Consider the following 11,248-nt stretch of genomic DNA (forward strand, 5'->3'; position numbering starts at 1 on the left):
GGTAATGCACATCACTATAAGCCTTGCAAGAAATGTGACTAATGAGTTAGTTGCGGGATGATGCATTATGTAACGAGAAAAGAGACTTGCCGGTAACGAGATTGAACTAGGTATTGGATACCGACGATCGAATCTCGGGCAAGTAACATACCGATGACAAAGGGAACAACGTATGTTGTTATGCGGTTTGACAGATAAAGATCTTCGTAGAATATGTAGGAGCCAATATGAGCATCCAGGTTCCGTTATTGGTTATTGACCAAGAATAGTTCTAGGTCATGTCTACATAGTTCTCGAACCCGTAGGGTCCGCACGCTTAAGGTTTCGATGACAGTTATATTATGAGTTTATGAGTTTTGATGTACGGAAGGAGTTCGGAGTCCCGGATGAGATCGGGGACATGACGAGGAGTCTCGAAATGGTCGAGATGTAAAGATTGATATATTGGACGACTATATTCGGACTTCGGAAAGGTTCCGAGTGATTCGGGTATTTTTCGGAGTACCGGAGAGTTACGGGAATTCGCGAGGGAGTATATGGGCCTTATTGGGCCATACGGGAATAGAGGAGAGAGGCCGAAAGGAAGGAGGCGTGCAGCCCCCCTCTGGTCCGAATTGGACAAGGGGTGCGGCCCCCCTTTTCCTTCCTCCTCTTCCCCTCTTTTCCCCTTCTCCTACTCCAACAAGGAAGAAGGGAGTCCTACTCCCGGTGGGAGTAGGACTCCCCTTGGCGCGCCCCTCCTAGGCCGGCCGCCCCTCCCCCCTTGCTCCTTTATATATGAGGGCAGGGGGGCACCTCTAGGGACAACACAAGTTGATCTACGGATCGTTCCTTAGCCGTGTGCAGTGCCCCCTTCCACCATATTCCACCTTGGTCATATCGTCGCGGAGTTTAGGCGAAGCCCTGCGCCGGTAGAGCATCATCATCATCACCACGCCGTCGTGCTGACGGAACTCATCCCCGAAGCTTTGCTGGATCAGAGCCCGGGGATCGTCATCGAGCTGAACGTGTGCTGAACTCGGAGGTGCCGTACGTTCGGTACTTGGATCGGTCGGATCGTGAAGACGTACGACTACATCAACCGCGTTGTCATAACGCTTCCGCTTATGGTCTACGATGGTACGTGGACAACACTCTCCCCTCTCGTTGCTATGCCATCACCATGATCTTGCGTGTACGTAGGAATTTTTTTGAAATTACTACGTTCCCCAACAGTGGTATCAGAGCCTAGGTTTTATGCGTTGATGTTATATGCACGAGTAGAACACAAGTGAGTTGTGGGCGATACAAGTCATACTACTTACCAGCATGTCATACTTTGGTTCGGCGGTATTGTGAGATGAAGCGGCCCGGACCGACATTACGCGTACGCTTACGCGAGACTAGTTTCACCGTTGCGAACACTCGTGCTTAAAGGTGGCTGGCGGGTGTCTGTCTCTCTCACTTTAGTTGAACCGAGTGTGGCTACGCCCGGTCCTTGCGAAGGTTAAAACAACACCAACTTGACGAACTATCGTTGTGGTTTTGATGCGTAGGTAAGAACGGTTCTTGCTCAGCCCGTAGCAGCCACGTAAAACTTGCAACAACAAAGTAGAGGATGTCTAACTTTTTTTTGCAGGGCATGTTATGATGTGATATGGTCAAGACATGATGAGATATAAGTTGTTGTATGAGATGATCATGTTTTGTTGAAGTTATCGGCAACTGGCAGAAGTCCTATGGTTGTCTCTTTGTTGCATAAGATGCAAGTGCTAAATAATTGCTTTACTTTATCGCTATACGATAGCAATAGTTGCAAGAGCAATAGTTGGCGAGACGACCATGTGACAACACATTGATATGGATCAAGATGATGAAGATCATGGTGTCGTGCCGGTGACGATAGAGATCATGACAGTACTTTGGAGATGGAGATCAAAGGTGCAAGATGATCATGGCCATATCATGTCACATATTTTGATTGCATATGATGTTTATCTGTTATACATCTTATTCTGTTTTGTTTGACGGTAGCATTTTAAGATGATCTCTCACTAATTATCAAGAAGTGTTCTCCCTGAGTATGCACCGTTGCGAAAGTTCTTCGTGCTGAGACACCACGTGATGATCGGGTGTGATAGGCTCTACGTTCAAATACAACAGGTGCAAAACAGTTGCACACGCGGAATACTCGGGTTAAACTTGACGAGCCTAGCATATACAGATATGGCCTCGGAACACGGAGACCGAAAGGTCGAGCGTGAATCATATAGTAGATATGATCAACATAGTGATGTTCACCATTGAAAACTACTCCATCTCACGTGATGATCGGACATGGTTTAGTTGATTTGGATCACGTGATCACTTAGATGACTAGAGAGATGTCTGTCTAAGTGGGAGTTCTTAAGTAATATGATTAATTGAACTTAAATTTATCATGAACTTAGTCCTGGTAGTATTTTGCAAATTATGTTGTAAGATCAATAGCTTGCGTTGTTGCTTTCATATGTTTATTTTGATATGTTCCTGGAGAAAATTGTGTTGAAAAATGTTAGTAGCAATGATGCGGATTGGATCCGTGATCTGAGGTTTATCCTCATTGCTGCACAGAAGAATTATGTCCTTAATGCACCGCTAGGTGACAGACCTATTGCAGGAGCAGATGCAGACGTTATGAACGTTTGGCTAGCTCAATATGATGACTACTTGATAGTTTTGTGCCCCATGCTTTATGGCTTAGAATCGGGACTTCAAAGATGTTTTGAACATCATGGACCATATGAGATGTTTCAGGAATTGAAGTTAATATTTCAAGAAAATACCCGAGTTGAGAGATATGAAGTCTCCAACAAGTTCTATAGTTAAAAGATGGAGGAGAATCGCTCAACTAGTGAGCATGTGCTCAGATTGTCTGGATACTTCAATCGATTGAATCAAGTGGGAGTTAATCTTCCAGATAAGATAGTGATTGACAGAATTCTCTAGTCACCATCACTAAGTTACTAGAACTTTGAGATGAACTATAGTATGCAAGGGATGACGAAAACGATTCCCGAGCTCTTCGTGATGTTGAAATCAACGAAGGTAGAAATCAAGAAAGAGCATCAAGTGTTGATGATTGACAAGACCACTAGTTTCAAGAAAAGGGAAAAGGGAAAGAAAGGGAAACTTCAAGTAGAATGGCAAACAAGTTGTCACTCCCATGAAGAAGACCAAAGCTGGACCAAAGCCTGAAACTGAGTGCTTACACTGCAAAGGAAATGGTCACTAGAAGTGGAACTACTCCAAATATTTGGTGGATAAGAAGGATGGCAAAGTGAACAAGGGTATATTTGATATACAGGTTATTGATGTGTGCCTTACTAGTGTTTATAGTAGCCCCTGAGTATTTGATACTTGTTCGGTTACTAAGATTAGTAACTCGAAACAGGAGTTACAGAATAAACAGAGACTAGTTGAAGGGGAAGTGACGATGAGTGTTGGAAGTAGTTCCAAGATTGATATGATCATCATCGCACACTCCCTATACTTTCGGGATTAGTGTTAAACTAAATAAATGTTATTTGGCATTTGCGTTGAGCATGAACATGATTTGATCATGTTTATTGCGATACGGTTATTCATTTAAAGTTAGAGAATAATTGTTATTCTGTTTACATGAATAAGACCTTCGATGGTTATACACCCAATGAAAATAGTTTGTTGGATCTCAATCATAGTGATACACATATTCATAATATTGATGCCAAAAGATGCAAAGTTAATAATGATAGTGCAACTTATTTGTCGCACTGCTGTTTGGGTCATATCGGTGTAAAGCGCATGAAGAAACTCCATAAAGATGGATTTTCGGAATCACTTGGTTATGAATCATTTGATGCTTGTGAACCGTGCCTTTTGGGCAAGATGACTAAAACTCCGTTCTCCGGAACAATGGAACAAGCTACTGACTTATTGGAAATAATACATACCGATGTATGCGATCCAATGAGTGTTGATGCTCGTGGCAAGTATTGTTATTTTCTGAACTTCACAAGATGATTTGAGCAGATATGGGTATATCTACTTGATGAAACATAAGTCTGAAATAGTTGAAAGGTTCAAAGAATTTCAGAGTGAAGTGGAAAAATCATCATAACAAGAAAATAAAGTTTCTGCGATCTGATCACAGAGACGAATATTTGAGTTACGAGTTTGGTCTTCAATTAAAACAATGTGGAATAGTTTCACAACTCACGCCACCTGGAACACCACAACGTTATGGTGTATCCGAACGTCGTAACCGCACTTTATTGGATATGGTGCGATGTATGATGTCTCTTACTGATTTACCATTATCATTTTGGGGTTATGCATTAGAGACAGCTGCATTCACGTTAAAAGGGCACCATCTAAATCCGTTGAGACGACACCGTATGAACTATGGTTTAGCAGTAAACCTAAGCTGTCGTTTCTTAAAGTTTGGAGTTGCGATGCTTATATGAAAAAGGTTTTCAACCTAATAAGCTCGAACCCAAATCGGAGAAGTGCGTCTTCATAGAATACCCAAAGGAAACTGTTGGGTACACCTTCTATCACAGATCCGAAGGCAAGTTATTCGTTGCTAAAAATGGATCCTTTCTAGAGAAGGAGTTTCTCTCGAAAGAAGTGAGTGGGAGGAAAGTAGAACTTGCTGAGGTAACTATACCTACTCCCTTGTTGGAAAGTAGTTCATCACAGAAATCAGTTCAAGTGATTCCTACACCAATTAGTGAGGAAGTTAATGATGATGATCATGAAACTTCAGATCAAGTTGCTACCAAACCTCGTAGGTCTTCCAGAGTAAGATCCGCACCAGAGTGGTACGGTAATCATGTTCTGGAAGTCATGTTACTAGACCATGATAAACCTATGAACTATGAGGAAGCAATGATGAGCCCAGATTCCGCGAAATGGCTTGAGGCCATAAAATCTGAGATATGATCCATGTATGAAAACAAAGTATGGACTTTGATTGACTTGCTCGATGATCAGCAAGCCATGATAAATAAATGGATCTTCAAGAGGAAGACGGACACTAATAGTAGCGTTATTATCTACTAAGCTCGACTTGTTGCGAAAGGTTTTCAACAAGTTCAAGGTGTTGAATACGATGAGATTTTCTCACTCGTATCGATGCTTAAGTCTGTCTGAATCATGTTAGCAATTGCCACATTTTATGAAATCTGGCAAATGGATGTCAAAACTGCATTCCTTAATGGATTTTTTAAAGAAGAGTTGTATATGATGCAACCAGAATGTTTTGTTAATCATAAAAGTGCTAACAAAGTGTGCAAGCTCCAGTGATCCATCTATGGACTGGTGCAAGCATCTCAGAGTTGGAATATACACTTTGATAAGTTGATCAAAGCATATAGTTTTATACAGACTTGCGGTGAAGCTTGTATTTACAAGAAAGTGAGTGGGAGCACTACAACATTTCTGATAAGTATATGTGAATGACATATTGTTGATCGGAAATAATGTAGAATTATTCTGCAAAGCATAAAGGAGTGTTTGAAAGGAGTTTTTTTTTCAAAGAAAAACCTCGACAAAGCTACTTACATATTGAGCATCAAGATCTATATAGATAGATCAAGACGCTTGATAAGATTTTTCAATGAGTACATACCTTGATAAATTTTTGAAATAGTTCAAAATAGAACAGTCAAAGAAGGAGTTCTTGCCTGTGATGCAAAGGTGTGAAGTTGAGTAAGACTCAAGACCCGACCATGGCAGAAAATAGAAAGAGAATGAAAAGTCATTCCCTATGCCTCAGTCATAGGTTCTATAAAGTATGCTATGCTATGTACCAGACCTATTGTATACCTTGCTCTTTATTTGGCAAGGGAGTACAATAGTGATCTAGGAGTAGATCACTGGACATTGGTCAAGAATATCCTTAGTGAGGACTAAGGAAATATTTCTCGATTATGGAGGTGATAAAAGAGCCCGTCGTAAAAGTTACAACGATGCAAGCTTTTACACCAATCCAGATGACTCTAAGTCTTAATCTGGATACATATTGAAAGTGGGAGCAATTAGCTAGAGTAGCTCTGTGCAGAGCATTGTGGACATAGAATATTTGCGAAATACATACGGCTCTGAATATGACAGACCCGTTGACTAAGCTTCTCTCACGAGCAAAACATGATCATACCTTAGTACTCTTTTGGGTGTTAATCACATAGCGATGTGAACTAGATTATTGACTCTAGTAAACCCTTTGGGTGTTGATCACATGATGATGTGAACTATGGGTATTAATCACATGCAGATGTGAATATTGGTGTTAAATCACATAGCGATGTGAACTAGATGATTGACTCTAGTGCAAGTGGGAGACTGAAGGAAATATGCCCTAGAGGCAATAATAAAGTTATTATTTATTTCCTTATTTCATGATAAATGTTTATTATTCATGCTAGAATTGTATTAACCGGAAACATGATACATGTGTGAATACATAGACAAACATATAGTCACTAGTATGCCTCTACTTGACTAGCTCATTAATCAAAGATGGTTATGTTTCCTAACCATAGACATGTGTTGTCATTTGATTAATGGGATCGCATCATTAGGAGAATGATGTGATTGACATGACCCATTCCGTTAGCCTAGCACTTGATCGTTTAGTATGTTGCTATTGCTTTCTTCATGACTTATACATGTTCCTGTAACTATGAGATTATGCAACTCCCGTTTACCGGAGGAACACTTTGGGTGCTACCAAACGTCACAACGTAACTGGGTGATTATAAAGGAGTACTACAGGTGTCTCCAAAGGTACATGTTGGGTTGGCGTATTTCGAGATTAGGTTTTGTCACTCCGATTGTCGGAGAGGTATCTCTGGGCCCTCTCGGTAATGCACATCACTATAAGCCTTGCAAGAAATGTGACTAATGAGTTAGTTGCGGGATGATGCATTATGTAACGAGAAAAGAGACTTTCCGGTAACGAGATTGAACTAGGTATTGGATACCGACGATCGAATCTCGGGCAAGTAACATACCGATGACAAAGGGAACAACGTATGTTGTTATGCAGTTTGACAGATAAAGATCTTCGTAGAATATGTAGGAGCCAATATGAGCATCCAAGTTCCGCTATTGGTTATTGACCAAGAATAGTTCTAGGTCATGTCTACATAGTTCTCGAACCCGTAGGGTCCGCACGCTTAAGGTTTCGATGACAGTTATATTATGAGTTTATGAGTTTTGATGTACCGAAGGAGTTCGGAGTCCCGGATGAGATCGGGGACATGACGAGGAGTCTCGAAATGGTCGAGACGTAAAGATCGATATATTGGACGACTATATTCGGACTTCGGAAAGGTTCCGAGTGATTCGGGTATTTTTCGGAGTACCGGAGAGTTACGGGAATTCGCGAGGGAGTATATGGGCCTTATTGGGCCATACGAGAATAGAGGAGAGAGGCCGAAAGGAAGGAGGCGTGCAGCCCCCCTCTGGTCCGAATTGGACAAGGGGTGCGGCCCCCCTTTTCCTTCCTCCTCTCCCCTCTTTCCCCCTTCTCCTACTCCAACAAGGAAGGAGGGAGTCCTACTCCCGGTGGGAGTAGGACTCCCCTTGGCGCGCCCCTCCTAGGCCGGCCGCCCCCTCCCCCCTTGCTCCTTTATATACGAGGGTAGGGGGGCACCTCTAGGGACAACACAAGTTGATCTACGGATCGTTCCTTAGCCGTGTGCAGTGCCCCCTTCCATCATATTCCACCTCGGTCATATTGTCGCGGAGTTTAGGCGAAGCCCTGCGCCGGTAGAGCATCATCATCGTCACCACGCTGTCGTGCTAACGGAACTCATCCCCGAAGCTTTGCTGGATCGGAGCCCGGGGATCGTCATCGAGCTGAACATGTGCTGAACTCGGATGTGCCGTACGTTCGGTACTTGGATCAGTCGGATCGTGAAGACGTACGACTACATCAACCGCGTTGTCATAACGCTTCGGCTTACGGTCTACGAGGGTACGTGGACAACACTCTCCCCTCTCGTTGCTATGCCATCACCATGATCTTGCGTGTACGTAGGAAATTTTTTGAAATTACTACGTTCCCCAAAAGAGGTTGCATCCATCGGCGACCGATCCACCTGCGTGCCGTCACTGCTCACATCCTTCCCCTAATTTCTTTGCTTTCTCGATCTGCAGCAGCAGCAGCAGCGTCTCCATGGACGCGGCGTCGTGACGGCTTCCAGGCACGGATCCCCTCCTCCGCCTCCATCCTCCACCTCTCTGGTCGCCCGGTTGCAACGGTGAGCTCTCCCTTTCCCCGACTACTCTCCTCTCTCACATCACATCAGATCGAATCGGACCCCTGATTTCTTTTTCTGTTGAGCAGCAGCAACTCCTTCCTACCTTCCATGGATGAGCTCGACAGAGACGCCGTCCAGCCCGACCACGGCCACGACTACCCCTTCCTGCTCCCCCACCTTCTTCCATGGTTCAAGAAGCTACATACACTGCTACTGCTGTTTGCCAAATTCATTCCACTGAAGCCATCTGCTTCGTCCACCAAGCCGTCCAGAAAGGTAGTTATTGTGAATTGATGTTCGCACCGAGGCCGGAGGTGAGAGGGGAGGGCACGAAGGTCGGCGGCAAGTGCTTAGGAGAGAAGAGGAAGGCGGCGGTGGCTGCGGTTTACACGAGAGCGAGGTGACCTGCCCAGAAAGGTAGTTACAGTGAATTGATGTTCATATGAACTTCAATGCTATGACGTTTTTATTAGATCTGAGTTGCAATCCTCAATTTTTTTAGGTTTGAGTAGCAATGCTCCTACTCTACTAGCTATGACATTTTCCATGTTTTTTCTTCTAATATCGTATAGCCTCCATGCTTATGGGTTCAACTTGACAAGCTTTTTTCATCTTGCATCCTGTTTTAAGCTCTGTTGATGCTTGATTTCTGCCATGTTTATGGAGGGAGAGGACGCCAAGTACTAGGAGAAGGATCAGTTTAGCAAGTACAGGCTGTAATTCTCTTATAATTATGGGTAGATGCCTCCTTTATTTAGTTACCGGCGTTGTTCACTATTGAATATGCAAATTCAGCATCCTTTATATAATGGGATCTTATGAACTTTTTTTGAAGATTGCTGAGAAGCACAACCTTTTGATCTTTGAGAACCGCAAGTTTGCTGACATTGAAAACACATTCATTATGCAAGACGAATGGTAAGAAATGTGCTATTCCCTATCCTTCCATTCTATTTGCATATTCGCGTAGTGTGCTTAGTTTTTTTTCCTTTCAAGATGAATATTCTACACATGAGAGCAATATACTTGGTATTATTGATGCTCATATAATTCCTGGACCTGGAATTGTTGATGGCTTGAGGCTTAAAGTATGTTATGTGTTGCATACCTAATAAATATTAGCAAGTTAATGTTGCAGCTTGACAGCTAAAATTATTAGTTAGCAAATATACATAGCTCATTCACATTTTAGTTCCCTAATATGTGGGTTTTCTACACATGATGTGTGCAGATCTGTGAAAGAAGAGATGAAGAACAATTTTAGCTGAAGAGTTGAAGAAGACCAAGGTGAATTTTATCCCTCTTGCGAATCCAATCAAGTTTGCGCTTGCATTTTGGTGATATGGTTTGTGTTGGACCATGTTCTCTAGCTATCAATGGACTTTCCAAAGTAGTTTTGCTGATTTGTCGTTATGGATTTCATGTTATGCAGACTATTTTGCTTAGAGATGGGCATGCGCGACTCCTTATTTGTTTGCAGCGTCGTATAGGATAATATGAGATTGCTATTTTGTTGCTTGGGAACACATGTTGAGATAACATCAGCTCTGTTCTAACTAGCCATTGTGCTATCTTCTTTTTTTTGGGGGGGGGGGCGGTTTGCAAATTCCTTGCCTTTCTATTCTGGTATTTGCAATCAATGTACAATGCTCTATATTTTTACTTGATGATGTACAGTTGTTGGTACTTTTTGTTGAGAACAGGCTCTTGTGAGTACAAGTAAAAAGATATATGGAATGTGATCATTGTATGGACTGTGCACCTGTTCCATGTGACAACTAAAATTTGTTGTGTTTCCCGTCGGTTAAGCTTTTCACTCTATTACTGTATGGGTGATTCAATCTTATTTTCTTGTTATATGGTTTGGGTATTCATGGTTCATAGGAGGGGGTTTATAAGGGAATCAAGAGCTTTTTTTAACAGCATGTACAAAAGGTTCAACAAAGTGGGACTCAAGTCTGCAACCACAATAGAAGTAAGGCCATGGAGCAAGAGTTCTGTTGGGCATCCTTTGCATTTATTTTGCCAGGTTCCATGCTTCATAGCATGTGTATTCTTCCTCTCTTCATGACAGTTTAAATGGATTTTAAACTTGACGTGTTTTACTTTGCTAATATATGGTATCTGACATAGAAGAGAGGAAGAATAATTTTAGCAAAACTGTTTTAGCTAAGAGTAGAAGAAGACCAAGGTTTACCTACAGATCTCGAATGCACGATTGATGCTTTTGTTCGATAGGTTGAAATCTAAATAATAAACATATTTGAATTGTGTAGTTGGCACTGATGGAGTATGCCTAATCTTGGACTGCATTTATTGCCTGGTGTTGGTGTGTTTCTTTTATTCTATTTAGGAGGGTTCTAAGCTATTAAGGGAAACATAAAATTTATCAGTTTGAGACTTGCTTCACTATGTGTGCTGCTGCAGGGTGCTTTGGATGGTGGTCTTGATATTCCACACGGTGACAAGAGATTTGGTGGCTTCAAGAAGGATGAGAAGCAGCTGGACACTAAGATTCACCACAAATTCATTTATGAAGATCATGTTGCTGACTGCATGAAGGTGAGTTGGATCCATTGTCCTTGTGGTGTTATTATAATGCCATTTCTTCATTCCCCTGGGCTATTGTTGTTTTATACATGAATTCTTTTTGAAAGATATCTGAGCCTGATTCATCCATATAAAGTATCCTAAAACAGTGTACTTTGTTTTATTTTTGAAGCAGGTTACTGAATCTTGCTTTAACTTCTGCCCTACCCTTATTTCAGTTAATAGTTGATGAGGAGATTGAGAAGTGCCAATTTCACTTTAGTGGGTACATCAAGAAGGGGATTGCGGCTAATGACATGGAAGCACTGTACAAGAAGGGTAGGGAAGCATATAGAAGTGCCAAATGGGCTTTAGTGTGCTAGCATATATAAGTGCTGCAACCACCATTGTTCCGGCTGTGAGGTATAATGATAATTGGGCTTGTGAAT

General features: G+C 42.1%; 1 long non-coding RNA gene across 1 annotated transcript; it reads left to right on the forward strand.

Moving 5' to 3' along the window:
• Nucleotides 1-8,600: 8,600 nt before the first annotated feature.
• On the forward strand, nucleotides 8,601-10,726 carry LOC119341188. The gene is made up of 4 exons (XR_005164954.1): nucleotides 8,601-9,007; nucleotides 9,106-9,188; nucleotides 9,502-9,557; nucleotides 10,698-10,726. It is a non-coding gene; the product is annotated as an uncharacterized LOC119341188 (long non-coding RNA).
• The last annotated feature ends 522 nt before the right edge of the window (nucleotides 10,727-11,248 follow it).

The sequence above is a fragment of the Triticum dicoccoides genome, chromosome 7B, assembly GCF_002162155.2.
Source record: "Triticum dicoccoides isolate Atlit2015 ecotype Zavitan chromosome 7B, WEW_v2.0, whole genome shotgun sequence".
NCBI classification, from domain to species: Eukaryota; Viridiplantae; Streptophyta; class Magnoliopsida; order Poales; family Poaceae; genus Triticum; species Triticum dicoccoides.